Raw genomic sequence first — 16129 nt, 5'->3', positions numbered from 1 at the left:
TCCCTCAGGTCCAAAAAGATTAAAATCTAGAGGAGGGATAGCTCTTCCGGTCGTTTTAACGAGCTGGAAGGCCAAAACTCGGCAATCTTTTTCATATTTTACGAGTTAGTTGAAAAGAGTTTAAAGAAGACTCGTCTTTTGAGAAACGAGTGATGAACAGGGTTAGCAGCTGATTCCAGGTACAGGTTGGAATTTTCCAATCACGGCAGTGTCACAAGGATGGCTAGGTGAAATCACTCTTCGCAGCTATTCCTCAAAATGGGTAAACAATCATATGGAGGTGAACGATCAGCCAAATGAAAAGTGGAGGTGACGGTGCAAACAGGACCAAGGCTTTTATGGCAGATGAGGTTACATACACAATGGTTATTCACCGGAATAGGTTCATTTTTTAACGAACTTGAATGCGCCAAAACATTGCTCGGACTTATGTTTATTTTTTAACGAGCATGAACTATGTGCTAAAACTGCTCGTATCTTGCGTTTATTTTTTAAACGAGCATGAACTTTGTGCTAAAACTGCTCGTTTATACCAGTCATATGATAAAAGTGTCTCATTGGAGATCGCTATTTTTTATGGAGCTTCATCTCACCACGCTTTGCTCCAGATCCTTTCGTTATGCAAGTTCGGAAACAGCTAATCCTACGAGTTTAAAGGGTTAGACCTACAGGTTTAAAGGGAGGACCTAAAAATTTAAAAAATAAATAGTCGCCCCTTGCTTGCACTCCAAAAGGTTTGCATGCCCCCAGGCATAAGACAAAATTTCAAGGTTACCTCTACTTCTTTTCCGTCAAAACATTTGTTTTAACGAGAGAGGCTTACCTCTTTCAGGTTACCCAAAGATTGTCTCGTTAGTAGTTTAAACAAAACACTTCCTCGGCAATGTCTACCGAAATAGACAAAGGTGAGTGAAAAATAGTTTATTCCACTCACATAACTTTGACAAAATAATCTTATTCTAGAACAACCCTCTTTCCTCTACGGACGGGGTACGGACTAGTCATATTCTCCCACGGAAACCTACCCTATACCCAAAGTTCTCTGCCGAAGCAGACCAGGACGCATGCCCCCTGGGTTCCAGTCATATCCTCCCGGATTACTCTCGCTCATCAGGAGGACAGACCGTGGGTTGAGACACTTCTTGCGTGAACAGACCATTTAGGGATGGTATCTGACTATTTGCGATGCGTGATCCGGGGAATGAAAGTTGGTCCACGAGCTTGACCATTCTTCCTTCATGCAAAAATCACATTACTCTAAAGAGTGATGAGACGATGGCTCCCATGCAATATATATAGTCTCGTCCAAGGAGTAGGTTATAATCCAAGGGTCCTTGAACGACCATCATGTTCATTTGAACGGTCTTCCCTTTCAATGTTATTGGCACATTGGGGAGGATACCTAAAGGGCGACTGGTTCCCTTATCAAAGCCTGATAGATTTCTCATTTCAGGCAAAAGCGCTGGCGAACCAAGCACTTTCCAAGCAATAGAGGAAAGGATACTCACAGATGCCCCTTCATCAATAACTGTACCAGCCATTACCATTCTGTATATTTGGACAATAATTCTGAATGGTATGCTAGCTGGCAAGCGGGGTCTGCCTAGTTGGTTCTAGTCAAAGGACACAACCAGGTTGCTTGGTGGTGGGACCGAGTATACGGCCGGATAGCGCTCTGATGAACTTCCTTCCTGCAATAAAGGAATGGAGGCATTGCCCCCTTGATCATCAGAGTCAGTGCTGATGAAGAGAATTTGGACGGTGTCGTCTTTATTCTCCTCTGTGATGGTGTCATTCGAAGAGAGAGCCTCTGAAGGCAAAACCGGGTCAACTGCCGTTTCAACCTTTAGACTTTCGTCAGGTATGGATTCAGACGGTTCATCTTCAATGACAGGTGCTTCGGCTGACCACCTGGGCGGGTCAACCGGATTCTCAACTAGCGAGGGACTTGGCAGGAGTCTTTGATATCCAGGAGGAAGATGCGCTCGTAAAATCGGGCGATCTTCCAGGACTCCTTTTGCCTCGTCTAAGAAGGGACAACGGTGGATGGCGTGATCGCCTTCACACAGTTTGCAGGGAAATTTAGCTTTCCCTCTCTGTCCTGGGGCTTCACTCCCACTAGTTGATAGTGAGCAGTCGACATGGCTATCAGAGGTCGATGCTACCGGATTGTGCAAATGGGGGGACCAGTCTCTTAGTATCCGGGGGATACATGGACAATCTCTATGGAAGTGGTCTCCCCTGCATATGACGCATGGCGATTTAGGCCTTACGAGTGTTGTGTGTGGATTTTTGTTAGATGACGCATGTTTTCTCCCAGTCGCCTTACGCTCCTTCTGCTTCTTTTCTTTCTTCTTCTTCTCCTTCTTCTCCTTAGGAACCCGGTTCTTTGTTTGACCGGTTCCATCAAGCGAAGAGGAACGAGGAGAGGAAGATGAAGTGGAAGGCTGGTGGGAAACTCTTGTCTGATCTAACTGTTGACTCAACTGTTCAGGAATTGTGGTATTCTGAACGACATTGGTTGAAAAGAGCCAGACTGGTAGGCCAATTGTCAGTCCTGGAAGCGACAATGTGGCCATGTGGGGCGCACCAACATCTCCCCAAGAGGAGAAGGGACTAGGATTTCCACTAAGGGGAACTCCTTGGTTGGTGTGCTCCATCTTTTCAACCTAAAGATCAACACGAGAATAATGGGTGATTGTTCCGTTTAAAATAATTGTTAACGACGCTTTAGACACAACTTGCTTTTTCACTTTTAAAGAGTCGAGAAAAAGCTAAAGATGACTCTAGTCTCCTTCGATGTTTTAACGAGCCCGAAGTGACAAATGCTCGGATGGACTTTTTCTATTATAGAGTCTGAAAAAGGCCAAAAGAAACTGCTCTGGAGATCTAGGCAGAGGGTGTGCCAAACTTTTCGCAAAACCGCATAATACTTTTTACGGTACGGGCGGTCGATCTTCGTGAATGCTGTGTTCACTGCATTGCGATCAGTAGGGCAGCCGACATGGCTTCCTAAGGATAAAGGATATATGCCTATAGGGGTCTCCCAATATATACGCGATGGTACGTGGGAGCACAATCCGTACTAGCACTATCGTCCCTCAGGAGGAATCACTCACCTTCTACGAGATCGACAGTCACTAGGCTTAACGACGCCGGAACACGTCTCTAGCCTAGACCTCTATGTTGTGTGTTATGTTGCAAAGCGTTGTTAGGTTCATTCAGTTTATTTTAAGTTGATCTTTTTAGAAGTTTGTCTTTCAGGATCACCACGAGATGTATGGTACAATTCCTAAATGCAGTCTAAGATGATAAGCAAGCTTTATAATCTTTTCAACTTTGAAAATCCTAGCTACTAAGGGAAAAGAGAGCGAATATCTTTTCTCAAAGAGAAATCAGCACACTCTAATGCACTCTTTCCTAAATCAATCATGCAAACTTATCAAAATGAAAATGCACAATGCAGGTGTTTGTTTTCCGCTTTCTTAGTATAAATGCCTACAAAGAAAGCTTTTTGTACAACTTTGAATTTGCTTTTAAATGACAGATACAAACAAGTTTACTTTTTCCAAAATCAACAAGGGTAGAAGAGATTACAATCACTTTGTGATTTTTAAAATGAATACTTGTTTCGACACTTAAAAGAGACAAACTCAAACCAATAAGCAAAAGCAAATGTATAATCAACTGTAAACAGCCAATGAACTCTCTCCTAAGATCACAATCAATCAGATCTGAATCAAGGGCTACAGGATGATTATTTTGCTTATGCGAAGGAAAACTGTAAATGACGCCACAAACACATAAAAACACTTACAGTATTTTTGTACAAAAGGAGGCGGAATTCAAGCAAAGAAAAGGGGTTATCAGACTGGTACCTATGCTGGTTAAAGGCTGCAAAAAAACAGAGATCAAAACAGGGCAACAGACAGCAGAGAACCCCAGTTGCACAAGGCTAAACTGGTTCAGCGCAAGCCTAACACTGTGGAGTTGACATTCAGCGTAGGTAGCCTTCACAGGACCTGCGTTGAAATGCAGACTGCCTTCACAGTGTCTGTGCTGAAAGAGAAACTCTCGTTTCTCTTGGGTTCCGGGTCATAAAATGCTCAAAAATCAACTGTTTCAGGCCAAATCAGAAACACAAGCAAGGTATAAAAAGAGGGATGCTTTTAGAGGGTACTAAAGACTATCACAAAGGATCATCAAGTCATTTGTGAATCCATTGTTCAGATCATAGACAAAAAACCCAGTGAAGGATCAAAGCAGCAACAGTCTACTTTGTGAAGCAGTTCGATTGTTGCTGTTGAGTCTATGAAGCAAACAATTATGTAAACACAAATAAAATGACTAAAACAACTTCCCCAGCGGAGTCGCCAATTTGTTGTGGGGAAAAATGCCTATGCAGGACGATCCTATCCACCTAAGGTGTGACAGTGCCTTAGCAACAAACAGATACAGCTACTTCGGTTTCTTCCTTTATGAAATGTGAAAGAGGGACAACCGGAAGACAACGGTAAGTCTACCGATCTCCCCTCTTTCACATTTCATAAAGGAAGAAACCGAAGTAGCTGTATCTGTTTGTTGCTAAGGCACTGTCACACCTTAGGTGGATAGGATCGTCCTGCATAGGCATTTTTCCCCACAACAGGAGCCCTTAGTTTATGGACATTTATGATTGGGGTTGCAGTGCCCAAAAATGTCTATAATAGTTGCCCCCTAAAGCATGAGGTCATTAATATTTTGATGTCAGGTGAAATGCTTTATCATGAGGATCCGAAGTTCTTTCAAGCTAGAAGGAGACCTGTAATAAGATACAATACATTACATTATCTTCATAATTTTTTCATGATCTAGCTGAGGCAGGCATTCCCATGCTCAGCTTTATAAATTCATTTTTCATGTACATGAGACAGACAACCGTATGAGTGTAGACTGATGATTCTGGTAGAGCCATCATCCCTTAGATTGGATGATTATTTGTGCAGCAATGATGTACATTTCATGTCCTCATTTTCCTGAATATATATCACAGCCCGGATGGATGAAACTAGATCCGGGGTCTTCAGTCTCATTCAATCTTCACTCAAAGTACAAGTCGATCCATGTGAGAGATGTTCTGGAGTCGAACATGGAAAGACATCGCCTGATTACCAACCAATGATGTAAGTTGTTAACAGGCGCGAGAGGAATCACCGATAATGATAATGATCCTCAAGGTACTGCAGTACAATTCACGTGGTGTGAATAAGGGACTTGGCGTTGAACACCACGTAAAATATTTCGGTCGAAGGCCATTGATGTAAACCTGTCGTCGGAAGTGAGAAACTTGCCATTGAGGCATGCAAGCTTCAAAGTACTGAAAGGGTTGTTCCTAGATCGACTTCTTGGATAATGAGCTGATGTCGACAAGAAGCGATCCGTCATAGGAGGGCCTTAATGAATCCCACATCAATGACACGGAACAGAGAAAATGATTTTAACGGAGATGAAAACAATCTGGTGATATACGGTTCAGGGTGGCGGTCATGAAAGAATGGAGCGAAAATGTATTATAGTGGGTGAGACACAGGTGAATTCTCTGAATGACTTCTCTTGAACATATCGGCGACACTGACATGATGGATTGGTAGCATTAACCCCAAATGTGGATGGTGTGATGGAACCATGGTGATATGACCAGTGAATGGAACAACCCAACCCGACTAGGATGTGGAGTGAAAGTGTCATGTTCAAGAGCGACTTGCTACCAACAAAGCATCTTCAAGTTTTCTTCCCAATTTTTCCCCAGTCATTGCTGACCAGTCCCTCTTTATTTTTTTCAAGCTTGAGGAGGATAACATATGCTTATTGTATAATTTTCCCTTCGGGCAAACCCATCGCTATGTTTTAACGAGCCTAGCAATAGTGAAACTCGTTCTTGTCTATTATGGACAAGTTTGTCGCTATTAGGTTTTAACGAGTTTAACGACAAATATAACTCGGTCCTTTTCAATTTTAGAGAGTTTGAAAAGGAACGTAAAGGAAACTCCAAATATCCTTTTTCGTCATCAAATCCCTTAAGTCCGAAAAAGTATAAAATAATACGAAAGGGATGAATTTTCGGTAATTTTAACGAGCTGAACAAGACAAGCGCTCGATCTTTTTGTGTAATAATCCCTCAGGTCCAAAAAGATTAAAATCTAAAGGAGGGATAGCACTTCCGGTCGCTTTAACGAGATGGATAGGCCAATAGCTCTGCAATCTTTTCATATTTTATGAGTCAGTTGAAAAGAGCTTAAAGGAGACTCGTTTTTTGAGGAACGAGTGATAGGTTCGGGTAGCAGCTGATTCCAGGTAAGGTTTGGAATTTTCCAATCACGGTAGTGTTACAAGGATGGCTAACAGGATCACTCTTCGTAGCTGTTCCTCAAAAGGGGTAAACAATCAAGTGGAGGTGATGATGGGAACACGACCAAGGCTTTTAAAGGCTGAATTAATACATTCACGATGGTTATTTACCAGAAATTAGTTCATTTTTTAATGAGCTTAAACGCGGGGGGAAACACTTGCTCATTGCTTATGTTTATTTTTTAACGAGCTTGAATTCGCAATAAAACTACTCGAGGCGGGTTTATTTTTTAACGAGCTTGAACTCTACAGTAACACTACTCGTGGCAGGTTTATTTTTTAATGAGCTTGAATCCTGCGATAACACTGCTCATGATAAGTTTGCATGCCCCCAGCATAATAACGCAAATCGAGGTGCATGCCCCCCAAGCTTCATTGCATTCATCTTGGTGGTTGGAATGAAGGTTTACCTTCAAGATCTCCGAAAGGCTCGACTTTGATTTTACGAGATCGTAATCAAAGACTTGATTTAGAAATGGATTTGTTTCATTTTTTAATGAGGTTGACACAGTAAAAGAACTATCCTCATGACTCCTTGTTTCATTTTTTAACGAGGTTGACATGAGATAAGAACCGTCCTCGGATTCCACCGTATTTACAGTATTTGTGAAAGGGAAGCCCCTGGACGAAAAGGAATAGGTAAACTTCCTTGTAGACTGTGTGAAGGCGATCATGCTTGTTCACCGTTGTCCCTTCTTAGATGAGGCTAAAAGAGTTTTTGACGACCGTCTGGTTTAACCGTTACGGCTCCATCCTAGATATAAGAAACTCTTGTCGAGTCCGTCACTAGTTGAAAATCCGGCTGGCACGCCCTTGTGGTCAGCCGAAGCGTCTATCATTGAAGATAAACCATCTGAATCCATAACAGACGAAAGTCAAAAGGTCGAGGTGGAAGTTGACCCGGTCTTACCTTCAGAGGTTCCGTCTTCAGATGATACAGTCACCGAAGAGAACAAAGATGACACCGTCCAAATTTTCTTCGTAAACACAGACTCCGACGAACATGGAGGCAGTTTACCCGTTCCTTTACCGCAGGAAGGAAGTTCGCCAGAGTCATACCCGGCCGTCTATTTGGTCCCACCTCCAAGCAACCTGGTCATTTCCTTTGACTAGAATCTACTAGGCAGACCCCGTTTACTGGCTAGTATACCATTCCGAATCATCACTCAAGTATATAGAATGGTTATGGCCGATACCATCATAGATGAAGGGGCTTCTGTGAGTATCCTTTCCTCAACTGCTTGGAAAGCGCTTGGTTCGCCATCGCTTTTGCCTGAAATGAGAAATCTAATAGGCTTTGACAAAGGAACCAGTCGACCGTTAGGGATCCTTCCCAGTGTGCCCATTACATTGAGAGGGAAAACCGTTCACATGAACGTAATGGTAGTCCAAGGACCCCTAGATTATTATCTACTCCTTGGATGAGACTATATTTATTGCATGGGAGCCATTGTCTCCTCACTCTTTAGAGTAATGTGTTTTCCGCACGAAGGAAGAGTGGTCAAGCTCATAGACCAGCTTTCATTCCCCGGTTCACGCATAGCAAATAGTAATATACCATCCCTGAATGGTCTTTTCACGCAAGGAATGTCTCATCAATCCCTAGTCCGTCCACCTGATGAGCGCGAGTGATTCGGGGGACATGACTGAAACCCAGGGGGCATGCATCCTGGTCTGCTTCGGCAGGAGAACCTTCGGTATAGGGTTGATTTCCACGAAGGATATATGACTAATCCGGCGAGCCCGTCCTTACAGGAAAATGGGAACAGATTAGAATAAGATACCTTCGTTAAGGTTATGTCGGGTGACACCACTCCTCTTTGCCTATTTCGATAGGCATTGCCGAGAAAGAATTTTATCCGCTACGCGGATGAAACTTTCTTGGTAACCTGGAAATGTTTCTCTATACCTGGGGGCATGCAAACCGTTTGGCGTGCAAGTGAAGAGCGACTATTTATTTTTTAAATTTGTAGGTCCTCTAACCCTTTAAACTCGTAGGATTAGTCATTTCCTAACTTGCATAAAGAAAGGATCCGGAGCAAAGCTTTGTAAGGTGCAAGCTCCACAAAAATGGCATCTTAGATGAGACATCCTTATTATATGACTAGATCGAGCAGTTTTATTGCGGAATTCAAGCTCGTTAAAAAATAAACATAAGCAATGAGCAAGTGTTTCCCCCCGCATTTAAGCTCATTAAAAAATGAACTAATTTCCGGTAAATAACCATCGTGAATGTAGTACTTCAGCCTTTAAAGCCTTGGTCGTGTTCTCATCATCAAGTCCACTCTGTATTGGCTGATCATTCACCTCCACTTGATTGTTTACCCCTTTTGAGGAATAGCTGCGAAGAGTGATCTTGTTAGCCATCCTTGTGACACTGCCGTGATTGGAAAATTCCAAACCTTACCTGGAATCAGCTGCTACCCGAATTTATCACTCGTTCCTCAAAAACGAGTCTCCTTTAAGCTCTTTTCAACTGACTCATAAAATATCACTTGCCTATCTGAATTCAACCAGGGATGAGTAAGAGATCATCAATCTCCAAGTGGAATCAAGAACTATCAGAGGGAAGACACTAATCAAATCACAAGCTGACTCATCTCCCTTGCAGACATCTATATATGGATCCCTCATCCCAGAGATCTAGAGGCTGGAATTTTGCATCTTGTAAGGAATTGTTGTTGGTTTCTTGAGGCAACATCATAGTGCTAGGTGATCTAAGCTTTTCATGAGGTGAAGACGGGCTTACTTTCTGAGTGGATGACGCTGGGTCAGAACAATTGGTTGTAATTCTCTTGTCTCTTTCTTGATTATCAATAAAGCTATTCAAGTTTTCCTCCATACTCTTGTATGATTTATGTTTTATGCATTTGTATGGTCAATTTAAATCTGATCCTATATTGTTTATGATAATAGATCTATGTTCTCGTATAGTGTTATGCTTCTTTGATTCTACAGGTACTCTGTGAAGCTGGGTATACAAGGAAGCAAGTAGCAAAGGACTATCAGAAGAGAGAGGAATCGAGCAAGGAACCAAGCGCAAGACAGAGGTTGGTCTCCTTTATTCTTCTCTCATCTATATTTCATAAAGGAAAATGAAAGTATTTTTACTTTGTTTGTTTCTAAGGTAGCTACCAGCCTTAGTGGGATTAGCAGTTCTGCATAGACACTATTCCCGGTAACAAAATCATCTCCCCAGCGGAGTCGCCATTTTGTTACTGGGAATAGTGTCTATGCAGAATTGCTAATCCCACTAAGGCTGGTAGCTACCTTAGAAACAAACAAAGTAAAACTACTTTCGTTTTCCTTTATGAAAGATAGATGAGAGAAGAATAAAGGAGACCAACCTCTATCTTGCGCTTGGTTCCTTGCTCGATTCCTCTCTCTTCTGATAGTCCTTTTCTACTTGCTTTCTTGTATACCCAGCTTCACAGAGTACCTGCAGAATCAAAGCAGCATAACACTATACGAGAACATAGATCTATTATCATAAACAATATAGGATCAGATGTAAATTGACCATACAAATGCATAAAACATAAATCATACAAGAGTATGGAGGAAAACTTGAATAGATTTATTGATAATCAACAAAGAGCCAAGAGAATTACAACCAATTGTTCTGACCCAACGTCATCCTCTCAGCAAGTAAGCCCTTCTTCACCTCATGAAAAACTTAGATCACCCAACACTATGATGTTGCCTCAAGAAACCAACAACAATTCCTTACAAGATGCAAAATTCTAGCCTCCGGATCTTTGGGATGAGGGATCCATATATAGATGTCTGCAAGGGAGATGAGTCAGCTTGTGATTTGATTAGTTTCTTCCCTCTTATAGTTCTTGATTCCACTTGGATATCGATGATCTCTTACTCATCCCTGGTCGAATTCAGATAGGCAAGTGTCACAGGAGAAGTTTCTAGAAGATTCCATGCTTCTCCACCTTGCGGATTGACCCTGCCATGTGTCCCTTCTCGCCCATCACACCCCATAGAAGGGATTTTTGAAATGAAATGCACCTACTGTGTGTATTTATGTGGGATGCAACGCACTTTGCCTATGGAGCAGGTGAAATGGTACAGTTTTGACCAGTTCTGAGTAGTTTTTCATGGAGAACTTCTGGGAGATGCTGTAATCAGTTGACCTTGTTATTTTAGGGGTTGGAACAACACCTTTAGGGACTTAGGAGCCCTTGGTTTATGGACATTTTATGCTTTGGGTTGCAGTGCCCAAAAATGTCTATAACAGTTGCCCCCTAAAGCATGAGGTCGTTAATCTTTTGATGTCGGGTAAAATGCTTTATCATGAAGATCTGAAGTTCTTTAAGGCTGGAAGGAAACTTGTAATAAGATACAATACAATACATTATCTTCATAATTTTTTCATGATCTAGCTGAGGCGGGCATTTCCATGCTCAGCTTTATAAATTCATTTTTCATGTACATGAGACAGACAGTCATCTGAGTGTAGACTGATGATTCTGGTAGAGCCATCTTCCCTTAGATTAAATGATTATCTGTGCAGCAATGATGTACATTTGATGTCTTTATTTTCCTGAATATATATCGCAGCTCAGATGGGTGAAACTAGATCCGGGGTCTTCAATCTTGTTCAATCTTCACTCAAAGTACAAGTCGATCCATGTGAGAGATGTTCTGGAGTCGAACATGGAAATACATCGCCTGATTACCAACCAATGATGTAAGTTGTTAACAGGCGCGAGAGGAATCACCGATAATGATAATGATCCTCAAGGTACTGCAGTACAATTTACGTGGTGTGAATAAGGGATTTGGTGTCGAACACCACGTAAAATCTTTCGGTCGAAGGCCGTTGATGTAAACCTGTCGCTGGAAGTGAGAAACTTGCCATTGAGGCATGCAAGCTTCAAAGTACTGAAAGGGTTGTTTCTAGATCGACTTCTTGGATAATGAGCTGATGTCGACAAGAAGCGATCCTTCATAGGAGGGTTTTAATGAATCCCACATTAATGACACGGAATGGAGCAAATGATTTTAATGGAGGTGAAAACAATCTGGTGATATACGGTTCAGGGTGGCGGTCATGAAAGAATGGAGCGAAAATGTATTATAGTGGGTGAGACACAGGTGAATTCTCTTAATGACTTCTCTTGAACATATCGGCGACACTGACATGATAGATTGGTAGCATTAACCCCAAATGTGGATGGTGTGATGGAACCATGTTGATATGACCAGTGAATGGAACAACCCAACCTGACTAGGATGCGGAGTGAAAGTGTCATGTTCAAGAGCGACTTGCTACCAACAAAGTTTCTTCAAGTTTTCTTCCCAATTTTTCCCCAGTCATTTCTGACTAGTACCTCTTTATTTTTTTCAAGCTTGAGGAGGATAACATATGCTTGTTCTATAATTTTCCCTTCGGGCAAACCCATCGCTATGTATTAACGAGCCTAGCGATAGTGAAACTCGTTCTTGTCTATTATGGACAATTTTGTCGCTATTAGGTTTTAACGAGTTTAACGAAAAAGATAACTTGGTCCTTTTCAATTTTAGGAAGTCTGAAAAGGAACTTAAAGGAAACTCCAAATATCCTTTTTCGTCATCAAATACCTTAAGTCCGAAAAAGTATAAAATAGTACGAAAGGGATGAATTTTCGGTACTTTTAATGAGCCAAACAAGACAAGCCCTCAATCTTTTTGTGTAATAATCCCTCAGGTCCAAAAAGATTAAAATCTAAAGATGGGATAGCACTTCCGGACACTTTAACGAGCTGGAGAGGCCAATGGCTCATCAATCTTTTCATATTTTATGAGTTAGTTGAAAAGAGCTTAAAGGAGACTCATTTTTGAGGAACAAGTGATAAATTCGGGTAGCAACTGATTCCAGGTAAGGTTTGGAATTTTCCAATCACGGTAGTGTCACAAGGATGGCTAAGAAGATCACTCTTCACAGTTGTTCCTCAAAAGGGGTAAACAATCAAGTGGAGGTGAATGATCGGCCAATACAGAGTGGAGGTGATGATGAGGACACGAACAAAGCTTTAAAGGATGAAGTACTACATTCACGATGGTTATTTACTGAAAATTAGTTCATTTTTTAATGAGCTGAAACGCGGGGGGAGACACTTGCTCATTTCTTATCTTTATTTTTTAATGAGCTTGAATTCCGCAATAAAACTACTCGAGGCAGGCTTATTTTTTAACGAGCTTGAACCCTGCAATAACACTGCTCGTGGCAAGTTTATTTTTTAATTAGCTTGAATCCTGTGGTAACACTGCTCGTGATAAGTTTGCATGCCCCCAGCATAATAACGCAAATCGAGGTGCATTGCTTTGTGTAATTCGATATACCATTTTGTTGCCAGACCAGTTAATGTTCTCTAAAAAAGGCGAAGCCTAATTGAATCATCATTTAGGGTGTTTGATGAACACCACAGATGAAAGGTCATCACATGATTTGACAGATCCTCACCCAGATTTCCATTAAATTTAGGAATATATGACGGAAGTTTATGCGGAATCACCGGCCACCAAGGGGCGTAGGCGATTGGATCGTTTGTTAACCGATTTAGATTCGGTAACTCTAAAGTTGCCACGAAGGGTAACTGTTGATTCAGGTTAGGCGAAGCATACCCAGGATAAGATGGAATCGCCTGAGCAGTTCGTCTCTGCATACCAGCATAGTGCATTTGATGCTGGTAACTTTGGTAAGGTTGATGGGCATAACCATTGTAGAATGATTGATTTTGACCATTTTGAATATACGGTTGCCCACTATTTGCAAAGATTTGTTGCTCAGATCCTTGGTATACCTTTTGGAATTGCGGTTGTTGGTATTGCACCAGCCATGGTTGTGAAGCCATGTGATGTTGTCCAATACTGACTGTTTGACCAAGATGAGGGGTAATTGTACCCATTTGGGCCTGTGTCATTCCACTAGTTGGCGATTGTGGCTGAGTCGCAGGGACAAGAGGTTGTTGCATTACCACCTGAGAAACATGAGGTTGGCATACAACAGGCAGTGCTTGTACTTGCGACACCGCAAAATAGCTAGCATAGTCGGTATATTTGACATAGGTATGCACTGTTACATCGAATATACAACTCTTGGTTGTTGAGGTAGTATCGGTACCCAACCGCTAGATGTAATTCCAGCATAACCCGAATTTTGTTGTGAACTCCCGTATGGTTGTCTTCCCGGAGGAGACAATGAAAGGGTATACTACCCCCCATACAACGATAATCCGGTACTTAAAGGTATGGTTTGCCCTTCAGGACCGAACTGCCTAAATTGAAACCCTGAAGGATCAATTTGCTGAGACTCAACATAAGAGTTTCTGGATACTATTCTGGATGAACAAACAGGAACAGACCATACTGTCGAAATAGCCTCTGAGTGGGCCCCTTCTGGCAGTTGAGAGCTAGTTGGGACAGATGGTATACCGACGAACATTGTTGGAGTGACAGAAGGAAGTTCTGTCGTCGTTGTGTCAGACGACACAGTCCTAGATGTTGACGGTTGTTTAGACATTTCTAGTCTATCCAAAAGATTTCCTAGCGATTCTACAAGAGCTTTTGATGGCGGTAGACTAATTTCTGATGAAGAAGGATACAGAGTGATCCCGACTACAAACTGTGATGGAGTACTAGATGGAGGATCCTCCACAATCTCTTTTATAGCAATCAGACCAGGTGGAAGAGGTAGACCGTCTGGTCCGTAAAATATTTCTGGTGCTGAAGAAGGTATGGAATCTACAGCGACAGATGTTTGGGGAGTAAAACCCTCCGAATTAGTTGTAGATGGAACTGGTTCAGTAACACAAGTGTTTACTCTCACACTAGGATCAGTGCTACTGTCCTTCGGTGGCTGTTAAACTTCTTCTGTAAAGGCAAGGATACCAGAAATGTTTGGAGTAACCAGAGTCTTTGATGGTGTTGGAACACTTGTTCTAACTTTACCAGGGGATTTGGAACTGGTTAAATGAGTTCGCTTTGTCCGTAACAGTTTCGATTCCGAAGACAAAGACGGTTGACTCGTAAGCGTTCGTGAACGACGGGGTTTCAGTTGACTTTCTTCCACGATTGCGGATTACTCGATCAACTAAAAATCAAGGGGAAGTATATTTCCGAATTAGATGAATTTTAGATGCTTTGACACAACTTGTTTTTTCAATTTTAAAGAGTCGAGAAAAAACAAAAGATGACTCTAATCGCCTTCGATTTTTAATGAGCCTGAAGTGACAAGTGATCAGATGGACCTTTTCCATTAAGGAGTCTAAAAAGGAACGAAAGGGACTGCTCTGGAAATCTAGACAGAGGGATTACCAAACCAATCAAAAAACTGCAGAATACTTTTTACGGTACGGCAGTCAATCTTCCCGAATGTTGTTATCAGTGCATTGTGATCGATAGGGTGGCAGACACGGCTTCCTATGGATAAAGGATTAAGCCTATTGTGGTCTCCCAAAATATACTCGATGGTACGTGGGAGCACAAGTCCGTACTGGAACTTATCGTCTCAAAGTGGAGGAATCACCGAACCAACAGTGAAAACAACAATTATCAGGTTTTACGACGCTGGAACACGTCACTAGCCTAGACTTCTAGATGTTGTGCGTTAGGTTCCAAAGCGTTGTTAGATTCATCAAATTTATTTTATAGTTGATCTTGCTTAAGAAATTTGCCTTTCAAGTTCACCGCGTGATGTAGATGTACAATTCCTAAAATACAATCTAACATGATAAACAGTCGTTTAATCTTCTTTTTTGCAAATGAAAATCCTAGCTACTAAGGAAAGAGAGATGGCGTTCTTTCAACAAAGAGCAAAGAGCACACACTATATGCACTGTCCTAAATCAAACCAACAAACAGTCTAAATAAAAATGCAAATGCATGTATTTGTTTTCAGCCTTCTTAATGTGTAAATGATAAAAAGAAAGCTAATGTGCAAATTTGAATTATTTTTCAAAGCGACAATTACTAACAAGTTTCTTTTCAAAACAAAATGAGGACAATGACAACACTTTGCAATTTGGAATTGAAAACTTGCTTTCGACACTAGAAAAAATACTAATTCAGATCAAATAAAATAGTAACAGGGTAATCAACTATCAAGAGCAATTAGACTCTCTTCTATGACTGAAAATGACACTTGCGACACTTTCAAATCAAGAAACGACAGTACAATTACGTTACTTCATTGTAAAGGAGAACTGAAAATGACTCAAAAAATACATAAAAACATTTACAGTTCTTTGCACAATGGAGGCGGAATAACAACAAGGAAAGGGGTTTCAAACAGAGGTGTACTGACTACAGGCAACAAAACTCCTGAATAGATCTGAAAAGAGTGAACACAGAAACCAAAATTTAGGAACAAGGCCTTGTCTGATCAACGCACCTGTAACACAGTGAAACTGAAATGCAACACACCTACTACACTCGTGAAGTGCACTGAATTTGAGATTTACAGAACAGACAGTGTGCTAGACCAGGGACGAGACTTTGATTGGGTTATGTATCACAGTTTGTAGTTTACTTCAGGGATTTTGGCTGAGTAAGTGGTAATCAGTAAATCAATCACAGGGGTAGATCTAAGGAGGTTACTAGAGCCACCACAAGGGAAATTAGAGAGTTTGTAAATCAATTGTTTAATTCATAAACAAAACCCGGAGATTGACTGAAGCAACGTTGATCTACTTTGCACTTGCATAGAAAATGCAGTTCGAAGGCTAGCTGGCTTGACTTCAGGCTCCAT

This window comes from Pinus tabuliformis, chromosome 1_2, assembly GCF_031772625.1.
Source record: "Pinus tabuliformis cultivar Carrire ecotype Pingquan chromosome 1_2, CPIR1, whole genome shotgun sequence".
Classification (NCBI taxonomy): Eukaryota; Viridiplantae; Streptophyta; class Pinopsida; order Pinales; family Pinaceae; genus Pinus; species Pinus tabuliformis.
The sequence above is the reverse complement of the archived record's forward strand: the minus strand, read 5'-3'. Positions refer to the sequence as shown.